At 33.8% G+C, this 25,918-nt stretch overlaps 1 protein-coding gene and 1 long non-coding RNA gene across 4 annotated transcripts in view; one reads left to right on the top strand and one right to left on the bottom strand.

Annotated features, from left to right (window-relative positions):
- Positions 1-25,918, top strand: part of LOC149415332 (uncharacterized) — a 209,848-nt gene that overhangs the window by 107,718 nt on the left and 76,212 nt on the right. The gene's annotated exons all lie outside the window — the stretch shown is intronic.
- Positions 1,950-9,107, bottom strand: LOC149415333 (uncharacterized). The gene is made up of 3 exons (XR_016303771.1): positions 8,533-9,107; positions 7,698-7,874; positions 1,950-5,295 (listed from the first exon to the last, which is right to left on the bottom strand). It is a non-coding gene; the product is annotated as an uncharacterized LOC149415333 (long non-coding RNA).

Raw genomic sequence — 25,918 nt, forward strand, 5'->3', positions numbered from 1 at the left:
AGTCATGGACCGCCACCTACATTTTTATGCGTAAATATTTAGAAAAAATTAATGTACGGTGTTATATCGGACATATACGAGTATATATTTATTCTGAGAGAAATACGAGGATTTTATCTTTAAAATTGACACAGATGTGATGGTAATAAAACGTTCGTACTCTTTCTAAGACAGATTATATAGCATTATATTTGTTTCGATACTAGTACGCTACTAGTGGTGTGATTTCATATCATTACACCATACTTGGATAGCTTATATTAACTGTAAGTTTGCTAGGAGTCGGATCGGGTTTTCAGCATTACTGTCCGATAGCAATACAAATAAAATAGAACTCTAATTGAACTCTGAAATCAGAATGCTAATAACCTGATCTTAATTTTGGGATCTCAAAATCTTCTTGTGCCCTCTTCTATCGGAGGCTGGCTATCATCAGGGCAGTCATCACCCTGCATACTGCAGCCAGGAACTACAATCGTATCAGTCAAGAAGATTGAAAAGCCATTAAGTGTGATTAATTTTTATTAATACTTATGTTATATATACTACAATCTCCTTCTTCTTCTGTTGAACGCCTTCTCGTATCAAAGGTTGGCTATAATCAGGGCAAACATGATAAAACAGTTCAATAAAACTGTATTCGAAGCTCGAAGCCTTGGGTTACTGCATTATTTTCAGATCAGTTCAGTTCAGTGCGGATTATAGCCAGTGTTGTTCTGAGGTAAGATACAGGAATGGAAAAAAAAATCTTTTTGTTCATTTCAATGTAATTTACAGATTAGGTAGTGTTAAATTAAATATGTGAAGAAGATGAATTAATAATTTATGTAGTGTTTAACAGAAAAATAAGAATTGTAAGTTTTTTAGATGTCTGGTTAAAAAGATGACGAGTATAACAATTATAATTATAAAGAAACAAAATATTACAAAGCGAAAAGACATTGCTAATAGGACAGTTCTATTAGCAATGCTTAACGATTTTATTACTAGATATCAGATTATCAGTTGTTTAAACTTGTATTTGTCATTGAAGAAGATATTATTAATATCAATAACTCTCGTTGAAAACGTGGAACAGTTAATGACACAGAAAAAAAAAAAAAGTTAACGGTCGCAACTGGATGTCGAACTCTGATCCGTTTAGGAGGCGGCCTCAATTTGGGAGGCGTGTATGGGTACCGCCGCCCAGGAAACCATTTGATGGATAACCAACACCCCTGCCATAGGTAACCCCAAATGGTTCGCTACGTTTGGTGACTTATCAAGGTGCCCGGGTTTATGGGGTGAGGTTTGTCTTGGCGACGGATGCGTGGCGGGTCGGATCGGGAGAGACCTGTTGAAGGAAACCTTTTAACCCATGCAGCCGGACTCTCTTTCGACCCATCGCCTTGCACTGCAGTGGAAGGGTTGGATTCCTACGTCTGTCACTCCTGGACACACCCCCGGATTCCTACCCATCCGTCAAACCCTTTTCCTTCCCAGAACTTCATCTCCTATCTTTCTCTAAAAACACCCTCCACACAGCATCCTCAAAGATGACACAGGCCCCGAGGATCTCAGGATCTCCTGCGTGTAGCTAATGTAAAAAAGATCGTCTAATATTACCGGGACTGCATTCATTGGCAATCAACTTCCCAATTACTTGAGAGGATTTGTGAAAATATTTTTATTATTAAATCACTATATATTTTTATATATTTTTATTATTAATAAGTAGGTATGTAGGTCTGTAGGTTTAAGTATGTGTTACGTATTGTTGCATCGATCTACGGACAAAGTTAACGTTACGGGCATTATGCAGTGATTTGATGATAGAACACAAAATTCAATAATGACAAATTGATAGATTTTTTCAACATATTTGATCAGGTTTGCCAGGACTGTACTTTTCATGAAACAGTTTTTCTGTAATCATATCTAATAATAAAGAAGTACACAATAAATATGATTTGGGCATATTTCGTGATACAAAATTCTTACCATTCTTTGCTTATATTTATAATATGCTGTACCCCGCCACGCTTTGCTATTACTCAGTCTGTATGTGCAGATAGAGAAACTATAGCGTGTGTTGCTATTACGTCACAGGTGACATTCACATAATAAAGGTATATAAAAACACACGCATATTCGCAAATGAAATGGCTATATCCTGTGTCAAGGGACTGAGACAGAGAGCGTTCTAAATGTCCTGGAATCAAAAGGTACTAAGTCAGTGACGAATAAAATCTATATGGAATTCAGTTTCATTGTATATTATCTATGCATTGATCATAATATATTAATAGAATGGCCTTGATTGGACAGATTAAATCGAATGAGAGATATAAACCTAATTTGCACACAAAATCATCATAAGTGAATGATTTGTGCTAATTTGATAGCGTGATATAATTTCCTGTCACAACCGGATATTAATTATCACTATATTATTATTTGACCAAATACCAGACGTGATAGGTAATTGCAAACTAAATAATTATAATGATGCAAATTATTTTGGCAAAACGCGCTTAGGAATTAGGCAGCTAGAATGCCTGGTTAGAAATACAAGGTTTGTTTTTTTACATTTATTTATTTATGTCTATTCTTGAATACACATTTTACAAATGATTACAGTGGTTTATATTGTAGTACATGAGAGAAAAAAGTACAGAAAAAAGGTATAAAAAATAAAGAATATAGGTTGATATAGGTAAAACTGTGTGTGGGTGATATTGTATGTTACGTGAACACCTCACTAGGAGAACCTGTGCTGAGGTGTTAACGTGTTTGTGATTAAGTGTGACAGATATATATGTGTTGTAGTAGAAAGTTTTTTTTTTTTTTTTCACAGACATATATTGAAACATGAAAACACACATTTATATGTGCGTGTATGTATTTTTGGATAATTCTTGAAGAAAGTGTATAATATTTAATTTTACTTATCATATTTTGGTTATGTTTTGTTTGGAATTATAATCTTTTGAATAAAGTGAATATCTTGATTTTTTATCCAGGCTACGATATGTTTTTTGAGAAAGTTTGTAGATGTATTTGTAGTTATTAGTTGTTTCAAAGTAATGGGCATACTGTCAAAAAGTTTGGTTGCGTAGTATTGAAAGTGTCTTTGTCCGTGTGTGGTGTGTGTTATCGGAATGTTCGGTGTTTTATTTGTTGATGACCTGGTTTTTATTATGGCTTTTGGTTGATTTGTAATATGAAGATTATTATGGATGAGATGTAGGAGAGCAGTTTTGGCGTAAAGTTGTCTTATTGACATGACGTCTAGAGTTTGGAAGATTTTGTTTGAGTCTGTGTAGGATGGTACTTTCAGAATGAGTTTTATTGTTGCCTTTTGAACATTTTGAATTGGGTCAATTGTTATGTTTGTAGCGCTTCCCCAAGCTAATATTCCATAAGAGGCAATGTATTGACACAGTGCAAAATATATTGATCAAAATACATTAATTGTATACAAGAGGTCTTGAGGAGTAATAATACCCCTCAGGGTCTATGTTGTATGGGATGCTGTGTATATAACTTTTTAGTCAATATGATGTTATAGAAGGGAAGAAAACCAAAAGTCTGCAAACCTTTCCACAACCATGTACAAATATTGCGCGCGCGTTTGGCGTCTTTCCCAATGTATCAATGATAAAATAAAATGGTTGTACAAATAGCATATAGGTAAAAAAAGGTTTCATATTTTATAGTTAGATAGAATGTCATATTTTATGCGATTTGCATAGAAAGGGGTAAATAAAGCAGACGATTCAGTTCGAGAAAAAGGCTTAAATTCACAAAATAGGTTTACAATAATGATGGACATGATAATAAAGCTATATTAGGTAAGTACTATTGGGTACACAAATCACGTACACAAAAAATAACAAAAATTGTACAAAAGAAGCTGAAATAAGTAGCCGAAACATTAATTAATATTTTTTATATAACGTTATATTAAATTAATAATTCAATGGTTACTCAAAGTTTTATCTTATTATTGTTATCCGGGCCTTATTTTTTGAACTCAGATGAAGACTCTTATATTCCTATTATTTTGAAATTGTAAAATATGTGCAAAATTTCATCAAATGTATCAAAATTTTACTAAAATGGGTGGTTTCTTGAAATCTAATGTAAACAGCCACTTTTCTCTTATTTCGAAGGTCAAGTGTGCAAAATTTCATCAATCTCAGAATAAATCTGTAGATTTGTATATAAATAAAGTCACGCCGCCACAGACACGTTTCTTTGTAATACCTACATAATAAGTGGATAGAAAGATACGGTTCCATGAACCATGATATAAAGTCATTAGAAACGATGAGATTTTTTTTTTTAACCTAACCTAACCCATTCTTCTTCTTTCGTATGGTGGGGGGTCAAAGGGGGACATCTAGATCTGCGAGCCATATTAGGGCCTCAGGCGTCGCCATGTGAACCTCATCAATCCCGCCGGGGAACGAATGGAGCGGGCATTCGTTGACCACATGTTCGGTAGTCTGCACCGCACCACATTCACACATCGCCGACTCTTTAAGGCCCCATCTGTGCATCATGTGGGCACAGCGGCTATGGGAGCACCTTAACCTATTGATGGCGGACCAGGTTTTGCGAGGCAGTGAGAACCCAGGCTGTCTCTCGGTGGGGTCCTGTATGAGATGGGCATTTCCCACGTTGGCCCTTTGCCACTCAAGTTTCCACCTATCTTCTGGGGTGAGAGGTAGTCGGAGGAGCCTCTCTCCTTCCGCCCAGAAGGGCTTTCGGGACTTCAAGCGGCATGCCGGGTGGGAGACGACATCTTCGTGTAGAGGTATTGCGCTTTTACCTAACCCATTTAACCCAGTTAATAAAGTTTTTGTTTGATCACTTTCCGTGACTTTATATAACTTTTTAAAGATGTGATGATTTATCCGGTCACCGAAAGATACAGTTGTAGATTAACTGAAGGAAAGTTCTGGAAATTCTTTAGGAATAACTGTTACATCACATATTTTTAATATGTTTTATGTTCATATATTAGTAGATATCAAAATTAACATTAATGTTCTCGTTGCTCACGGCATTATGTAAACATATTTACCTTTTCATTTTCCTTTACAAACGTTCCTCTTGCTCGCTCTTCTACCCTTCTTTCACCTCTTCTTCTCCCTCCCGTACCTTAGCTTTCCATCCAATCCCACCCCCCCACTCCCCCTGACCAAGGGAGGGTGGACCACCCGCCGGGTCTCTGATGAAACTGTCCCCAGCAGCGGTTTTCAGGACCATAGTGAAAGATGGAAACGGTCATACTATTCCGAGGAACATCTAAAAGGTATAAGATATAATTTCGTTAGTTAAATTTGTTCAAGTACATGTGAATAATAATTGGATAATTTGTAGATCGCCGTTTTTTGTGAAAAATCACCTCAAGGGCGCTGTACAATTTATTTCCTAGGATCTACATTTGTTATTTAGAAAATAATGTAAATGAATGTAAATAATATTACTAAAACCAGTTTTCGCATTTCGTCAAACCCAATAATGGGGAACGTTGACAGGAAACGTTAATTGTGGGAGAGGACTACCAAAAGAAGAGGAAGGTTGACTGAATCTTGTCACGTGGTAACGAGTCGCTTCTACGACTCGTTCTTGAGTTCTACAGCTCGGCTCTTGGACGATTTGCCGGTATATGTGTTTCCTCCCTCCTACAACATGGGTCTCTTCAAGACACATGTTCACTCCTTCCTCTCCTCAAAAAGACCATCCACACAGCATCTCCAAGATAATCCATAAGCCCTGAAGAAAATTATTTTCCTCTGAGCCTCCTGTGTGAAATTAATGTTAAAAAAAACCGGAAAAAAATCCTGGAGAATGTGACATTTATTTATAAGTAGTCGAACAGGCCAATGTCGATGCCAACAGCGGGTACCCTACTACTTATGTTTAGAAAAATGGTCGGGAGATATAGGTACTAAAATTCAAAGAGTTTGTATATAGATTTCTTTATGATTTAAGATTTTCACGGCCAAAAGTATTTTTGTTATTTGTTTTTGGGGTGTTATGCCGTGTTGCGCTAACTCCTTCTTTAGCCAATGTTTCGGACTGCATTGCAGTGTCCATCACACATCTGCCCTGATGATTCACACTGCAATGCTGTCCGAAACATTGGCTAAAGAAGGAGTTAGCGCAACACGGCATAACACCCCAAAAACAAATAACAAAAATAGTTTTCCTTGCATAAATGCACGTTATCAAAAATGCAATTTATTTAATAATTAAATTTAAAAAAAAAACGTTTGAAAAAGTTTGTTTGTAATAATAATAATTTAAGTAAATAGTTAAATTAATTACTTTCAATTATAGTACTGGTATTGCGTATTGCGTATAGGTATGGAGGTAGTATTATAATAAGGCTGCTCCGTGTATACGTTTAGGGTGACCTTACTAATAAACGTATTTTAAATTAAACACAACTGATAAACAATCATTTATGTATGGTAAACAGTTGAAAACTAGTATAGGGATAAGTGTAAACCGGAGAGGGTACATCTATGCCAGCAAACGACGTCTTGATCTAGAGCCAAGGAACTAACCGATCTGTCACCATTCAAACTCAACAAAAAAATATTGATTGAAAACATTTGTTCATGATATTGATAATATTATGTAATACCAGTTTGGTGTGAAGCGAATTGCTTCCTTTCAACAGTAGTGATGTTACGTGCGGACACAACATTATAATACCGGACAGTACCGGCTGATTAAGGCTGCGTCGCGTATCCCGGATAGGGTAGGTGCCAGATAGGGTAGGTACCGGAAGGGTAGGTGGCGGATAGGGGTAGGTTGGCAGTCGGTAGGTAGGTACGGTATGTGTATAAGCCGGGAAGCTTAGCCGAGGCATTAGTCAATTATATTACAGAGACAGCCTGTGTGGGGCGGTTATTAACTCGGAGGTAGGAGAACAGGGGCGTAATGGGGTGCTAAGCTAAATGGTAATAACGAACTTAAGTTCATTTAAAAATAAAGAGAGAAAAAATTATACATTTTTTCAGTCACGGTTAAAATGTGTTTTTCTTCTGAACACTATTTCTGCAAATTTCGCACTGCCGTAAGTCATTTTGTTGTTGTAGAACTGAGATTTTTTATATTACTTTGAATTTTTTAAATTAAATAATCTAGATGTTTATCTTCATGTAGCAATTTTATAAAATTAATTATGCCTGTTTGGTAGTGTATATTTTTCTGGTTTAAGGACTTTACTGGAAACACTTGTGGCGTATTTTAACTTTTTTATTTTGAATCACATAACATGGTTTTTATAATATCAACGTTGACAATAACAATTTATTGATAACGGACCCGACCCTTGTACAGATAAACACTGTTTGCTGTAATAAATTTCTGAAGGAAAGAACACTTTTTAACTGGGAACAGTCCCTTTATAGATTAAAAATACTAATCCATTGACACTATATTGACAGATTCGGACATGCACAATGAAAAAGAAGCAACTGCTTATCGACATGTTAGAGCTCTAGAATGTTAGTGCAGATTCACACCATTTCTAATAATCAACTATACAAACAATCCATAGATGGCGACTGTATCCAGAATTATTAAAAAACTTATCATGTACAAAATTAAACAGGTAGAAGTATGCTTGAATTTACTCTATTTGTATCAGTTAAGCAGAATAGAAAATAAATTATATTTATTGTTATAAATACCAGTCAGTGGCTAAGTTGGCATGGCGTCTGGGTCCCACCGACGCGTCGTGAGTTCAATTCCTCGCTTTGTTAAGTCATCCTTCACGACACAAGCAACAATTTTCGCTTACTGTAGTGATTGCAGGAGATTTTCAAGTTATGATAATGTTACTCGTAACCCGGAAATGTTGTCTTTCTCTTTAAATATAATAAATAATGATATCTAATAAAAATTTCTAGCACTCCATTTATGCAATGTTTTTACTTATCTAATTTTTAATTTCTTAAAGTAATTAGTCTATTAAAATACTTGCATAAATAACGTTATTTTGTTTGATTTGTTTTAAATTTTGTGTTTGTAAATAATTGTCGAAGTTTCCTCAAAAGTCATGAAAACATCTTTTGTGACCTTTATTTAAAGAACTATATATATATTTTTTAAATTTATGTTAGTATGTATTTTACTTTTTTACACCTTTTAATTGTTTTCTATAAATTTATAGAATTTTAAATGGAGTTCTACGAATCAAACATAATAACAATGAATAAATAAATAAAAATCGTCTTCAGTGTAGTTTCTAGATACATGTCATTTGATGAAATAAATCTTTTGATGAAATAAATCGTTCTGTTTAGTCAGATATTTTGGCCAAAAAGTAAATACAAACACAATTTCTTATAAAGCGGAAACCGTGTATTCTCATATTCTATAAAATTTTGTAAAATCTGATGTGTATGGGTATTTATATAAAAATACTGTAATTGTGCTTGTGAGTATAAAAATTGGTATTGTTTTACATAATACGTACCTACATATTATTATCTCTGATATAAGTCTATAAAATAAAATAAATACCTTTAATTCAATTACTCCTGATTCAGGCCTGTTCCAGGCAGTGCTCCGGCATGCCTGGCACGCGAGCCGCCCCGGTATAATTGACTAATTCCTCCCACCGCTCTCCGCCCCCCCTTGCCCCACCCCTCTCCAGGGCTGCATTCGCCAGCAGAGGACTGTGCCAATGGGATTGGTGAGGAATCAGGGCTGCCAAAAAATAAGTAATATTTTCTGTTGTAATTCTGGGTTGTCTCACGATCTAAAATGGGGTCAATTAACCCTTTGGTATTTTGTTTAGTGATAGATTATAATGGCATTGGACAGCTTTATTAGCAGACTGTAGGAATGATTTTGGTCTTCGACATTGAGCTTGCAATAGTATTTATTATAACTCTCAATCCCTGCATTATCAACAACTGTATTGTTACATATGAGTAACCTTTTAAACACTATCTAGGATATCACAGATACATAATTAACTTGGTATTTTTATCCTTATTATTTTCAAGAAATCTGGCACAACACAATCAACACATGTTGTAGTTTTTTGTTATTACTAAAACACTTTCTTACATATCACCATGATATACAGGGTTTTCCAATAAGAGGTGTTATTTTGATATTCAATCGTAAAAGATCAATGGTTTTGTTGCTTGTGTGGCACGTAGCGCCGTCTTGTTGAAATTAAACGTTGTCCAAATCAATACCATCCAATTCCGGCCATAAAAAAATCATTAATCATCTCTCGATAGCGCAATCCATTCACCGTAACTGTTGCTCCAGCCTCATTTTCTAAAAAGTAAGATCCAATGACTTCGCTGGACCATAAACCGCACCAAACAGTCACACGTTGAGGATAGAGAGATTTTTCAACAATAACTCTTGGGTTTTCCGAGCCTCAGATGCGACAATTTTGCTTGTAAAATCTAACCGAAACACGGAATAGAACACATGATCTCTGGCTTACCGGCACAACTCCTCAACCAACTCAGTTATTAGGACGTAATTATTTTATGTAATTTTTGTTGATTTCATATTTCGAATTGAAAATTAACAATATTATGTTCGACGAATGATGAATTTTAAATGATTTCAAAGTTTAAATGAATTTATTTGTAAACAAGATAGTGTCTCCGATAAACATATCCAATGTTTATTTATATGGGACACCTATTTACTTTTATAAAAGTCTTAATGAATATACCATTATTGTCTTCCATAATGATATATTACATTAAGGCGATGCACTACGTCGTGTAATATTTTAAATTGAGCTGCTATCAATAATAACCCTTACGTAGATAGCGATAAGGTTTATTTATTTTTATTTATTTATTTCTATACATACATTACAGTGTCTACCAAATATTTACATTTGTATATAATACATAAATTTAGAACTGTTGTTAATATGGTGTTTTATGCTGGATGTGAGGTAGGTTTGAGTAGGTGACACTGTGGTGGGTAGTGTTATATGTTTCGTGAACACCTCACTGGGAGAACCTGTGCTGAGGTGTTTACGTGGTTATGATTAAATGGTACATGTATTTATGTGTATTGGTTAAATTTTCTTATATTTTCTTTAAATTCCCGCTTAACACCATCCGCCTGTTTTGAAAGCCAAAAAGTGCCTTTTATTTTATTTTGTGGATTTTCAGCATAAATATTTAATTTTTTTCTATCATTTTATAAATAACTTAATTTGCCACATTATACAATAAAATTATAACCGAAAATGGGTTCGTAAGTAGGAGATTTTGAACTTTAAAGCAGTTTTCTTAGGCCTTATACATTATTTTTTTCTGGGCTTATAAAAAGACTTATCTAAAAAATACTCGATTATTTCAAAGGCCAAGATGTATTCTACTCGCAGTATTTAATTAAAGCATCTGAAACATTTCTAGGCGACCAAATTTTCAAACCAAAAACCCATGATTTCGCATTACTACGTATGGCATCGCCTTAATAGTTATAACCATAGAAAATTGAAAAAAAAACAAACAGGAAGCCCTAAGCAGAAAATTTTCCTCAGTGCCTATATCATCTTTGGAAATGCTTTGTGAAGCCTTAAAATAATATTAAGAAATTGTACTGTTTTTCACATTCGAGTTGATCAAATAATTCATTATCGTAGTTCCTTTTAAAAAAAGATTATCGTTGACATCCCTAAAATAAAGTCAAAATAGGGTAGTCCCAATTTCGGGTGGCAAACTGGTCATAAAGGGTCGGGCGGTGAAGCTAAATATCCAATAATGCCTCTCCTCATAAGTGCGGATTAAAACTAATACACGAATAAGTTCAACCTCCTTTCCCTGCCCTGGTATATTTCATTCTGGAATTTGGGTATTGCTTTCTGGATGTTGTCATTCTTTTTATTGATTGGACTTGTATGTAATGAATAACTGTATGGTAAAGCGATAAGCTCTTTGCTTGTGGATCAAGAGGTCAAGGGTTCAAATATTTATTGAATTTAATGGTGATGCACCACGTCATGTAACATTTGCAATTGGGTCGCTAACAATAATACTCCCAATGGAGAAGGCGATAAGGTTTATATTTCCCACTAAGACTCCACTTTCCGAATTTATATTATCATATTTCCCTTGGTCTTAAAAATAAATACATTTGCCAGACCGAAAATTAAATTATATCGAGTTCTAATTATTGAAAACCACATGGCGATTCTCGAATGAAATTTTGAAATAGAGAAATCAGAGAAAAAAACTTCGCCTTGCCGGGAGCTGCTCTAACCACTATGCTAATCCGTCCATATTTCCTTCGGCCATATTTGATAATAATAATAACATGGCATTTATATAGCGCAGTATAGTGTCATTTCACTTCAATTGCGCTTAACTATAGCAAAATTAAAAACGGTAATTTAGTATTAGTGATCATGTTCTTAAAATTAATCTTACAGTGTGCCTTACCCAATGCAGATCTAATAGTAAAACACTAAATTTACTGTTTATACAAAGTGATGACAAAACTTAGAGTAAAAATAACAGCAAGACCGGACAAAAAAGGATGATTAAAACTAAAACATAATTTAAATCAGGAGGCAGTTTGTGCTTAAAAATGAGAATCTACTGAGCAGACATTTTGAAAAGGTACAACACGGAGGAAACCGAAACCAAACAATTACCGAAAATTTTAGAAAATGGCTTATTATAAAATATTCAAAAGAAGTTAAGATTTATGAATGGCAAAATTTTTTAAATAATTTTGTTTAAAGCCCGTTTAAATTCAGCCAAATTCTGGAGATTAGTAAGAGCTGAGGGAAGTCTATTCTAAATTAGCGGGCCTGTTACACGAAGAGCGATCATAGTAAACGGCTCGATTTGACCTAGAAAGTTCGATTAGACGATTACTAACATCTAGATCTGCTGACCTTAGAGTAAACTGTCTATTGCTTAAGTTTTGTCGTACACATAGTTCCCGTATCCCAACAATATCTTAATTTTCTTAAAGCATATTTTTATTAATTTCGAACTACATGCAATCCTGAAAGTGTCTTGGATAAATATATCCTAATTTTCCTGAAAGTGTCTTGGATAAATATATCCTAATTTTCCTGAAAGTGTCTTGGATAAATATATCCTAATTTTATTTTGATTTGCGACATCTATTGACCTTGCTGCAAGTTTAAAATGAATATTTATTATGGAATAACAAAGAATTACCGAGATACGTCCGTATTTTTTTCTGATTTCTCTGTTTCAAATTTTCGTTTGAGGAAGTCTTCAATAGTAAATTTTTTACAATTTGCGGTTTTACTAATTAAGTTATTCCAAAAATATAAGAAATTCCCTCATACCTTCCCATACAATCTCTTCACACCTGGTTATGTTATTTAACACATTGTAGGTATGAAAAAATTCACAGTGTTTCCTTAAATAATATATTATAATGTTTTCCTAAGACATTTTTGTCAAGAGATTTTAGCTCTGTTTGAAATAAGTCGTATATTATAAATATTTTTCTCTTATGCCTTTTCTTTATAATCGTTTTTTACATTAGCGCGTTCCCTCTAACATTCGTGTTTACATATCTCTCTTTAAAATCACTTTCTTCTTCTTTTTTTAACTCTTACTACGGAGCCTTAACACCAGTCTCCGGTTTTGATATGGGCAAGAAAAATAATCGGCAAAAGTGTTGATTTGAAACTCGTTTATTTTGTGAAATTCGGTCACGAATATTTAAATGGTTTAGGAGTATATTCTAAATAACTTTCCACATTATAGAAGTAGGAGATTTTGAAACTGAGAGATGTTTTAATAATAATAATAATATTTATTTCAGCTGGACAGAGCGGTGTGTGCAATGCTCTGCCTGCCATAAAAGTTTACATAGTTAATACATAAAAAGAAAATGAATAAAGAAAAAAATAAAAATAATAAATAAAAAATGAATACATTGATGAGCACATTAGGACTTTATGGTGGCTTGAGTGAAATTCTCCATCTCTGGTGTAGAGGCGCTCCCTGCCACTGGGCAACGGCCTGGACAAGAGTGTTGTCCGATCTCTGGTAGCGCTGACTCGTCCCGGCTATTCTGTAGCGCATCAAAGCAGCGAACCCAGGCACCCTTCCTTCGGTGAACATCTGTGAGGCGCTGCATCGCCAGGGGAGGCAAAATAGGGCTCTGTATGTCTTTTAATGGGCCTGATACTTAATTTTTCTGTTCTTATAGAAAAACTTTATTTGTAGGCCGAGATGTGTTCTATTCGTAGTACTTTTTTAGAGTTTCAAACATATTTCTGAACAGTCAAAGTTTCAAACCAAAAACAAATGATTTTGCATTACTTCGTAGTGCTTCGCCTTATGGAGCAAACTAGGATTTGTAGTAAGTACCAAGTACCAGTACTAAATACCTACAGACAGTAATAATCTAGAAAATTAGTTAATTGAGTTGTTTTTTTTTATATTGACAAAAAACAGATTTCAATTTTCTAGTGAAAGTACTGCATGTATTAAAGAATATGTCAGAATGATTTAGTGTTTTGTTTTGTTCAAATAATTTAATTATATTATTTGCGTTAATTACACTGTTTTTTTATTCTTAAAAAACATTATGAGAAATATTTTCGTACTAGTACGATAGATTATTCATACATTTACAGTAAAAGATTTCTTATTTTAAGGTTTTTAAAATATCGAAAGATAGATAGCGGTACATAAGTTTTTAATATCTAGAAAGATATATTCCGGTACATAAGTTTTTAGTATCTGGAAAGATATATACCGGTACATCGGTTTTTAAAGAGTAATTGAATAATACTTACATATCTACTAATTTGACTATATTATTAGGTGCAGGAACAGTTCACATAAACACAGTAAGGAGATTAGTACGGCAGAAGTGCTGTATACCCACCAATTCTTCAAAAATATATGCGCAATATTTTCTAACACTAAATTAAAGATATTATATAAATAATGTGAACAGTAAAAGTCATAAAAGAAGATGACGCGACGGTTGCAGAAAAAATGCAAATTAAATTATTATTGTTTTAAACCAGGATCACGACTGATGTGCAAGTCACGTTTACGCAATGTGCACTTAAGTACCTGTTTGTATGTCACAAATTAAAACTAGAAACATAAGATGGTCAAGTGAATTGCTGGAATTTGAAAATGCAATAAATATGGATTGTTATTGAAGAAAAACAAAGCTGACCAAACAGACGGAATTGTGTCGCACAAGCTTCTTTACTACAAATGATAGAGTTGTCACTGTTCTATTAATACTGAAATATTCATTCGGCGCTTCTCAATACTGTAGCTGTAATGTGTGATTTACAAATTTTTCAAGGAACCCATTTTTTATTTAACCTTAAGAAAATCCCTTTTGATACACTTGCCCTAACATGACATCTGAGTAATATTTCGCAGGCGAACCATATCGGGTTCGAGAACGCTTTGAATAAACTTCGACATCAGTCGTACGTCGACTGCCGAAGAACGTACATTGAAATAATATGACCCTACGCAAAGTTCGCTAAAGTAAGGAAACGACTTGCAGCGCAGTAAACTGTGGGACTTTTCACTAAGCGCTTGGCTCAGTGACACTAATATTGAAGTGAGTAAATTATAACATATTTGTAAATATGTCTTACTAGTGTAATAAAATAATCAATTTTGGAAACAAGCCCAAGTTATTTTGTAGTTAAGTTTAGCCAGCAATTAGCGAGCCATTGTAAAAAGGCCTAATAATTCGTAAGCCGATTTTAGTTTCGAGGACTGAATAGGGTTATTACAATGCGAGTTACCCGATTATCGATACATACCTCGATCTATGCTTTGTACCTTAAAATATTTCAGTTTATTTAAAGACTTCTCTTTAGTGAGCATGTCGATGTCCTGTTTTTATTCGAGCGCTTTGCATTTCGTATATCTGTATCTTTGTTTGCGTGTCTTGTGTCCGATTAACATACTTAAATTAACTGTCTTTTTCGAATGATTGTATATTTTAGTGGCATTGCAATGTGTAAATCAAGGAAGGCCAATTTATATTTATTTGTGTAACTCATCATTCGTTTTTTTTTCAAATTATTATTATGCGAAAACAAACGCAATTACAATTTTAATTTAATTTCTATAAAATACACCATTTGACAAACACATTTATTTTTAAGATTTACCGATTTGCAAATATTTTTACCATAAGCACCTATAAAAATATATACAATTGCGGCGCAAATGCTCAATTTAAATATTATTTTTAATAACTAGAAATTTTTTTATTTACTGTACAGAATCAACAAATCTCAATATATTATATTTATTGCTATATAGTCTATGCTGATTTATTTTATTAAATTCCTCCATTTAATTTTTAATACAATTTAAAATTTCAGTTTGAATAACTAACTGTAGTGTTTATTATTGTAATATTTTTTAGGTTTAGTTTTCAATATTGAACTTTCTTTTTGAATTTATTATTTACCATTATTATGTTCTGAATATTTCGACACAGGTATATTCCCAAGTGAGATGAACGGCTTATGATTTTATTGTAGTGTACTATCTATGGAATAAATAAATATCTGAAAGTCTTATAAATTCTGCAAGACTATTTACATGTGACAGCAATTTAAAAAAAAAATAATAAAACCAAATAAGTTTTCCAATGAGTCTGATAATTTAAATTGCTTGGTTACATACCTAGTTGTGTGCATTTCAGATGAATTAATGAAGCAAATTCTTGTTAATTTCAACGTTATTTGAATTCTTAAAATCATAAAGCCAATCAGCCGGCCAGTTAACAAAACTTCACCACACCTGAGTCCACAATTACCTGTAACATGAACCAGTGTTGACTTAATCTACATAATAATATGTAGGTAACTATTCATTACTTAATATTTCATTACAAACATCTGTTCACTTTTTCAAATCGTTATTCACTGGCAAAATAATATTTAATAATCAGTTTTTTGGAGAAAAATTATAATTGATCGATTTAGTATGTAAATTACTATTTGATTAGAATTTGCTAGATGTCAACTTGTACGTAAGTGATCAGTCAATTTTGTGATAATATTAATTTGACACCACAACATCCTCGTTCTTTTTTGTTCTGCATTACACACAGCAGCTTTCACCAATCTTGATAATTAAACGACCGATCAGTTTATATTCACACAATCGATTCCATCAACGAAGTTAAGCATTATTTGCGTTCACCATTATCATGAAAAATGAAAGAAGAGTCAAGACAAGCCAAGAAGAAGCACGAAAATCCAAGAAGATCCTAGATTACGTAAGAAGGGCCGAGAAAATGCTAGAAGAGTCAAGAAGAACCGAACAAGACGAGCTAAGAAGAGGCAAAAAGGGGAGAGATGATACAAGAATAGTCAAGGCGAGTCAAGAAGAGTCAAGAAGAACCAAGAAGGGACAAGATGACCTAAGAAGAGATAAAAAGAGGCGAGAAGATACAAGAATAGTGAAGGCGAGCCAAGAAGAGTGAAAGCGAGCCAAGAGCCAAGAGGAACCAAGAAGGGACAAGATAACCTAAGAAGAGATAAAAAGGGGCGAGAAGATACAAGAATAGTGAAGGCGAGCCAAGAAAAGTGAAAGCGAGCCAAGAGCCAAGAGGAACCAAGAAGGGACAAGATAACCTAAGAAGAGATAAAAAGGGGCGAGAAGGTACACGAAAATGAAAGAATAGTCAAGGCAAGCAACGAAGAGCCAAGAAAAATCAATAAGCACCAAGAAGAGCCAAAAAAGGCAAGAAGAAGGAAGATATGATGAAAAAAAACGTTCAATCAATTCATTTATTCTTGCCTTTCCTAAATTTCACTATTTGCTTATCAGGTCGCCATGTTTACCGGTGGATTGAACTCCAACATATTTCTTATCCTCAGAGCACGTGTTCTAAGCAGCAGTGGCATTATTTATGTTGTTGTAGACGAAAACGAATTCGTATTTTTGTATGAAGATTTTTGAAAATTTTCATACAAAATATGCGGTTTTAGAAAAAAATAAAAAATGATTTTCAGCTACAAAAACATCAATAATGCCATTTTTACAATATTAGCACTCTAGAACAAACAAAAGTCATGAGCCGCCACTGATTCCAAATCCTAACGAATCAATTAAGATTTATCCCGCTGGTGTACCAGTCTAACCGGGACAAGAGTCCTCCTGGCTGGGATGTACATTCGTATCGTATCGTTCACTACTATAAATAAAACAATTTTGCATTGGCACAGAGTAACCACCACTGAAAACTGAACTGTCAAAATAATTACGCGGGTCGGCTATACTGATCGTGAATACATACTTATGATATATTTAAATAAACTGTAATAAATAATTTAGGCAAACAAAATAAGTTTTTTAAAAAAATTCAGCTAACATAAATTTAAGTGATGAAAATATAATCTGATATTATGAATGTGGTGTGTATAAGGTGGTTGTGCAGAGTGGTAGTGTTTATTCGTTTAATTTAAATATTGTCAACCATAGAAACTTTGTGATGAAAGAAACACTTTTTAACTCCTTAGAGATTTTGAAGATCCGTCAGATTTAAAAATAAGATAAGTTTTTCTTGTAAGCTGTAAAATACCACTTTGTTCGAAAAATATATAATTACCTAAAAGTATAATAAAGGTTACTTACTGTCACTTCACTTTATTTTAGTTTCATAAAAAATTGAAAAAAATTACAAGCTTTGACAAACCTTTCGCAATGTGAAACCGATGGTGGTCGATTACTCTTAGGAATATATCATAATTATTTGGAAGTGTCTATCGTTAACTTTAGGCAAATACAGAGCGTGGTATTACCACTTTCTAAAATTGCTTAAATTATATGTCTCAGAGTAACATAAAAGACTTTTGCGAGTCCGTATTAGCTTATGCCGTAAAGTACACAAGATCCCTTCTACTGCTCTCATTGTTCTGTGGACAAAAGGACACAAAAGACTCGAGCGGTTAAAGTGATATAACATAATTATCGTTTCATTATAAAGTTAAGTACATTGTTTAAAGAAGATATTCCTTGCCGAGAAAAGCTCGAAGTAGTTAAGATTGCCTAGTGGTTAATATTGTTTTTGTAAACCACTGGTCTCTCAAACAAAATGTACATATTTAGCAAAATGTTTACAAAAGTTTAACTAGCTACGCTTCACATATATTTTCTCACAGTACCATTTCACCGCAAACACCCAAGGGTATATTAATAATCATAAACTTATAATAAAATGGCTATGTAATCATATCCCTGGACTCAGGAAAAATCCGATTCTCACCACGTTGGCACCACGGGGTGGCTATTATTAAAATTAACAAGTGAAATCGGGTAGTTAAGTCTGCGAATTGTAACAAATATCTGCCCTGGGGATGGGAGCGACACGCTCCTACCCTTACTGCCTCCCGACCTCCCCTATTGCAGCTTGGGGTAGGGATGTATTTCACCCTTAACATCAATGTATCGAAATCAAAATTAATTAAGGCGAAAAAAGGTTAGTAAAATTATTAAAAATTGTGTTAATATACTAGCTCAGAACCGATAAAAATGTACTGAAAACATAAGAATTATATCATCCGAAATTATATTGTCATTTGTCTTCATGAATATATTGTAACTAGGTACTAGGTACTTACTCGAGATTATACATTATTTTTACCATTTCCTATAAAGTTTGTACCAAAACGTTGCGTATTGTGTATATTGGAATATGTATTTAAATATTGTTACAAAGATTCACAGCTTCTGTTCGTTGAGTTGACCAGGGAGTTCCCGATGGAAAAAAATGTTATCTAAATATCATAAGCCGATAGGTTATCGGTTAAATGTTTATGTTGTCTTAGATAACATAAACATTTAACCTTAACAGGTTTTTTTCATAATAAAACAGATATCCTAAAAATAAATTATTAGTTATAAAGGTTACGAAATTATTAAAAAATATAAGAGCCCAAATCAAGTGCTAACCCTGATAATAATACTCTTAATAATGACCGCAATTACACCTAGTGTAATACAATATATTTTGGAAGGTGGGTATGGGCATGTCCTTCATTGTCTTAAAAAGACGCCCCACACAGCATCCCCGAAGGTGAAAAGAGTTGACGTACAAATATAGTAATACTTAAAATGTATAATATTTTTAAATCGATAATACAACACGTAATACAACTTGACAGAACTTTAAAAAACTCATTTTATTTTTAAATAATAATGGTATATTTTATCTTTGATATATGATAAAAATAGATTAACCTCCTCATACCTAATGTCAATCTAAAATAACACCACTTCAAAGTACCTAATTTCATAATACAACTCCCCGTCGAATTCCAAGCCTATATATAAATGCCCTACAATATAAAACGGAGCATACATTTACTGCTCAATCTCGTGTTATAATTTTTTAATTTTATCTGCCAACAGCAAGGCCGAAAGGCATCGTGTTGCAAGATATAGAAATGAACTTATCAACCCAACTTGATGTAAACTTGTAGTATAAGGTTCTTAAAACGTACGCGAAACTATCGATGATCTTTCATTTTGTGGCAAAATTGTTGTCGTAATATGTGGCGTGGCGTAGTTGTTTTACTGGAAAGAAATATAAAATGTTTATCAATTGTTACTTTAATATATCGAAGCTGATTAGCCCGTGAGAGCCCTTCCTAAAATATTGCTGACTGGCTCATATTCGTGTTTGAAAAATGACATTGAAAATTTTATTTTTAAGTAGAAAAAATTTGCTCCGTGCATACGAACAAAAGGTAAAAAGCTATGCTTTTTCCGATCTTTCGACTACGAGATAATACACTATCTTTTTGACAAATGTTTTCTTAACCAATATTTTTGGTAATGGTGTTAATTTCAAAGTTCACACGCCCTGTCTAGATAATACTTGGTCGATATGTTTCATAGAATTATAGGATAAAGAAAAACAATTAGTAATCTCGATGTTTTTTTTCGGTGTCATAAACAGGTTTTTAGCACCCCTGAACTGTGCGCAGGGGTGGGCCCGTTAAAGTTGCTACCCCAGTCAAGTCATTATGGGGTGATGGGTCGCATTTGTTTGGATAATTAACGTCTTGTCTTTTCTGCCGTTATGAATGTTAAACAGATTATTAAGTGCAAGTGGGTGGCCTATTCAAATACATATACCTAAACGTAACTGTCCTTCCAACTGTCTCGCCCTTTGATTCAATCAAATAAGATTTTTAGTTTGGTAGTTTTATTTTCCGCCAGTTAAAAGTTTCTCGTTCATTTTGTTTGTACGTTAATATCCCAGTTATTCAACTTAACTGCTTGGAGCCAGTTAGACTGTGCCCCTTTTAGCCAGGGCCGGCCGTGAGCGAATCGTCGCCTGGCGCGAGTAAAATTTTGACGCCACTTGTCAAAACCAATAGACGCCTACGTAGGTGATCACTGTAATTCGGATGATTTGTATATTTTTGAAGCGCCGTTTTTGAGAAAAATAATCTCAAGGGCGATGTGTTAGGACTGATAGGAGTTAGGCATTATCAGCGCTTTGTTAATTCGACGCCCGGACCGGAGTCCATGCATCTAGCAAGGATTTTTGTTAGGCGGAAAGAAAACGAGGATGGGATGCATAAAGACTTATCAAATTTTTATTGATAATGGCTTTCATTTCATGGTCAGCATATTGTTGAGGTTTTTGTCAGTGGCGGTTTTCTCTTAGGAGCGTACTTGCAGTGAGCCCAAACATTAATAAATTACTATTTACTACAATATTTTTTCTTATAAATCCACCCACGCGTGTGAATAATACGTTCATAAAAATTTAAAATTAAAAAAATATTTATTGCACAAAAAGAGTACAAAGGGTATAACTTATAGGTTACATCCACAGACATAGGAATTAATAGACGAGAAGATAATGGCGAGGGGTAAAATCAACTGTTGAAGAACGAAGGAGGTAAGGCTGACTGTGATTCGTCAATAAATCAATCTGACAGTAAATAGGCATCTCGCATTATAATATCACCATTTAGTTCTTAAAAGTAAAATCTGCTTTTGAATGAATAGACATTTTTACATGGGAGCGCAAATTACTCGCCACGTTATGAACTAATTTGCGAAGTCCAAATTCGGCAAAGTAAGGCAGCTTCTATTTTCAGAGTCGTAGTTAGTTTCAGAGTATTTAGTTAAGACACTTTTACAAATGTTTCATAATTTACTTACCCCAGTAAACAACGATGAGCACACTTGAGAATCGCTACATTGTGATGTGATAGTATATGTTTCTAAAACTGATCCATATAATACGGTGTGAATAAGCTTAAAATAAAGTAAAATAATGCTTACTTATGGAATGTAATACGACAATTGGGTTTGTTCTCTTTTTCACATCTATTTTTACAAGTTTTCATATCACAAGTCAACATTTTGCAGTGTTATTTCATAAAATGAACCGATGATGCCTCGACCATAGTTCGCACAAGAATGATGACGTCACGTTTTCAAATTTCACTTGAGGCCATACGCGAGCACAGCCGGCTCCAATGGAACCGGTATGGGGAGTGGGGATAATACGCTTTTAATCTCTTAGGGCAGGTCTACTAATATTCATATGTCTATGGTTACAACCTATTTCTTCCAGCTAACCCAACAAATACACATTATATCACAAAACCCAACAATTACATGTTAACAAATAAATAAAAATAAATAACAGTAAATAAAAGAAAAAAACAGACATATTTAATTCATGTAAGGTATTCATTCAAGGTGTAGTGACATTTGTTTAAAAGAAATAAAATATAAAATAATTTGACAACATAAATATTTGAGCGGAAAACAAACCAAAACTGACTAACAAACAAAAAACGGAAAACAAACCAATGGACTAACAATTCCCATGGAATCTCTTTTATTTATTTTTTATTGTTTATTTCTTCACTTTCTCCATAAAACGGTTATACACCAGTATATTACGAAGAAGAAGACAAAATGGTCAAGGGGGTAGTTTTACTATGTTATGACATGCATCAAATTGGGATGGTCCGATGCTCTGTAGGGAACCCGCTTGCACAGCGCGGGTGTAAACTGTGCACCCTAAAGTTTAAGTTTAGACTTACGGAATTCAATACTTCGTTTGTGTGGAAGCACTATGAAACAATACATGATTATTACTTCAATGGTGAAAGCCAGAGATGAAAAACCTACTGCGGAGTGACATAGACTGTCTCGCTAAAAAAGAAAAGAAAAGAAAACATAGTTGCTAAACTGTCTGTAAGTGACGTTGAAAATTTCGATGGTCAATGCACAATCGTAAACAAGTTGAGTGGCTCTGTTAATTGGCGAAATTACTCACACAGAGCATAAAAGAGGCATGAGAATGCTTGTTAGGCACACGTAAGTTAACCTCTTTCAACATCGGTGGATTAAGTATAGTTCCAGAGATTAACATAAAAAAATGTTTATATTAAATTTATTTTTTAGCTGGTAAGCTGTTTAAATCAAGCATTTCTGTTAAGAACAAGATTAATACAAAAATTGATAGTATGTTTATTCCCTTATGTAGGTACAGTTGTATTCCATGATATTGCGAACAAGAGATACGAACACTATCAGTTATAGTCTCCGATTTACGTACATTACACTAATTGTAAGATATTAATTACGACTCAATCACATACTCCATTATGGCCTTTGTGAAAAACCATCATTAAGAATCGAAATGCTGCTTGAAACGGCTTTAGACGTATTTGTTGACCAGACCTGAATAGCCAGGCTCTTTTCAACCTCCTCTTTTACATTTCTTTTCCAACACCAATCCTTTCAGCCTCACAATAAATCCCATAATCGGGGATGCCGTAATCCCACTGGCTCTTGACACATGGGGGCAATTATTGAGGCTAATGTGCGGTATTCACAAAAAGGAAAAATTTTGGCAAATCGATAGGCATTGAACTTGGATTCTCCGTTAAGAGGAAGCTACATGCCAGAAATGTGTATATTCTTGGTGGTGACCGGATAAATCATCAAAATGATAATTCATCACATCTTTAAAAAGTTATATAAAGTCATGGAAAGATTTGAAACAAAAAATTTATTAACTGGGTTATGTAGGTTAGGTTAGGTTAGGTTTAATTTTTTTTCATCGTTTCTTATTTCTTTATATCACTTTTTAAATGTGTGTTGAATTGTCACTGTGTTGAGTTATCATGGAACCATTTTTTGGTATTCATAATGTACACCAATTCGTTATAAAGATTAATCAAAATAGTGATTTGGCATTAAACTTCGTCTTAACCAAGTCAAGCATCTAGCATGCACAATGTTTTTATTACAAACTTCTATGAAGAAACCTTTTCAAAAACTATTTTTGTTACATTAGGTTGATTAATACACGTGATGGGGATATTATCAAAATGATTATTATTTTATTATATGATATCCAATTTGTACATGATACAACGATGGAAGTGATATTTGACTGCGTCCTGGGCAAAAGGCCCCCCCAAAACGTGATCACAGCCCGAATTGTTCTATTTGGCCTTTTCCCGTGCGTTTAAGTACAGGGTTATTACAAACAAGATAACAACTACTTGAGTTATTTCTTTTTAAGATGGTTAATGGTTATACTGTATTGGCTTAAATGACATAGTTTGAGTGCATTTTAATGGTACTGTCTAACCCCAAATACGACGGTTGAATACATTTTCAAAAAATCACACAGCGGAAAGGATTTTTTATTGTTCTTTTTCGCATTTCCACATTCTAACAAAAAAATCATTTATGCTTAAATCAATATCAATAAATATGTAATTTTCACAGAACAAAACGAAATCGTATAACGCCATACCTAAATATAAGTTCGCAAATCTTCAGACAGTAAAATAAATAAAACAAAAACCGGTTGGTGCCAGAGTTGAAATCGCGTGTAGGTCCTACCCAGGCGTAGTGTGTTCAATTACTCGACTGGCTAAGTCCTCCATCGCCAAACAAGCAACATTTTCCGCTTAATGTGATGGTAATAGGAGATATATTGTCAAGTTATTCGTATCCCGGGAATGTTTGTCTTTCTTTTCTGTTTAATAATTTATAGCGGTATGTAACGTCTTCTCCAAAATCAATTCTAAGACTACGTTTTTTTGACCAAGCAATTCTTCGAATTTCTCATTTCTTCTAATTTTGTTAAAATTTTTCGTTTTTGCGTAGTCTGGAGATTTCACCGAATGTTTATATCGAAGAATTGAGATTTCGAGAAATGTGTATTTTGAAAAAATGCCTGTATTTTGAAAAATTGATTTCGATGATTTGATTTTCAAATAATTTACCTATCAGAACAATCAGTAATGGTTTTTTTATTGTCATTATTGTATCTGTATATTGTCTGCGTACATCTATAAATCAATTTTAATATATCATTATCATTTTTCGCTTAAATGCATATTGTGCTTGTAATTCTTGGTTTAATGCAATATAAAAAGAATTTATAAGAAACAATTTGAACGGAGTCACATAATTATATACCTAGTTCAATCAGGAAGTCATAAGTTTTCAGTAAATAGTCATGAAAGGGTTTGCACTAACGAGTTTTGCTTAACAATTTGCTTAACAATATAACATTACTTTCATTACATTCAATTAATATCAAATTCACGAGATTTTTAATAAACATGACAGATTAATAATAATACATTTTATATTTCACTATAATAAGATACATTCTAACCACCCAGCTTTTCATATTCACTAGTCGTGAATTATATCACATGCGCGCTTCCCTGATTTAAGCGAACGTCCCACTGTACTGCGGGGTGATTATTTTATTTTTTAATATTCAACTAAGGGTTGGTTACCAGTAACAAGCAACTACAATGCTCTCTAGGGGTGACCGGTCACTGGTACCTACACCTACACCCTAAACACTCACTGTACACTGCAAATGTAGTTCGCTATCATCGGTGTGTTATTAAATAACACTGTCATAATAGTTGAAGAGGGTGGGAAGCGCATTATTATTTATTATGCATGTGAGAAAACGTTTTGTTGCATTATTAATAGATGTATTTATGATGTGATTTAAAGTTAACTCTATTAAATTTGTGCACTTGTTCCAATGTATGGTCGATTTGATAGTAATAATTTCTTTATTCCGAAATGTGGGACAGTTTGTGCAATCCCACACATCTCATAGAGAGCGTAAATTAGTGATATATATATACAGGGTTTTCCAATAAGAGGTGTTATTTTGATATTCAATCGTAAAAGTTCAATCGTTTCGTTGCATTGTGTGGCACGTAGTGCCGTTTTGTTAAAATTAAACGTTGTCCAGATCAATACCATCCAATTTCGGTCATAAAAAATCATTAATCATCTCTCTATAGCGCAATCCATTCACCGTAACTGTTGCTCCAGCCTTATTTTCGAAAAAGTAAGGTCCAGTGACTCCGCCGGACCATAAACCGCTCCAAACAGTCACACTTTGAGGATAGAGAAGCTTTTCAACAATAACTATTGGGTTTTTAGAGCCTCAGATGCGACAATTTTGCTTGTTGACGAAGCCACCGAGGTGGAAATGGGCCTCATCACTCAAGATGATTTGCATTTGATTCACTCAAGTGAATTTTAATAATTTCAATGCGTTTTTGAAGCGTGTATCGTTCCATTTTTATTAATGACGTAGTTTTTACTTGTCAAATGTCCAAAAATTTCAGCTTCAAAAGTAACATCTACCGAAATAGCGGGCTATTCAAAATAACACCTCTTATTGGAATACCCTGTATATGCAAATAATAACCTCAATTTAGAAGTATTAAAAAATATATAGTAAGATTAGTACATATAAAAAAATATTTTTATACATTAACCCCACCTAGGAGGCAGAATGTGGAAATGTTGGTCTCCAGTGAATTATTTGTATTGTTTTTTTTTTCAAAATAAAACAACAACAAAAACGCCCAACCCAA

Source organism: Hesperophylax consimilis, chromosome 18 (assembly GCF_061612785.1).
Source record: "Hesperophylax consimilis isolate HC1 chromosome 18, BYU_Hcon_1.0, whole genome shotgun sequence".
Classification (NCBI taxonomy): Eukaryota; Metazoa; Arthropoda; class Insecta; order Trichoptera; family Limnephilidae; genus Hesperophylax; species Hesperophylax consimilis.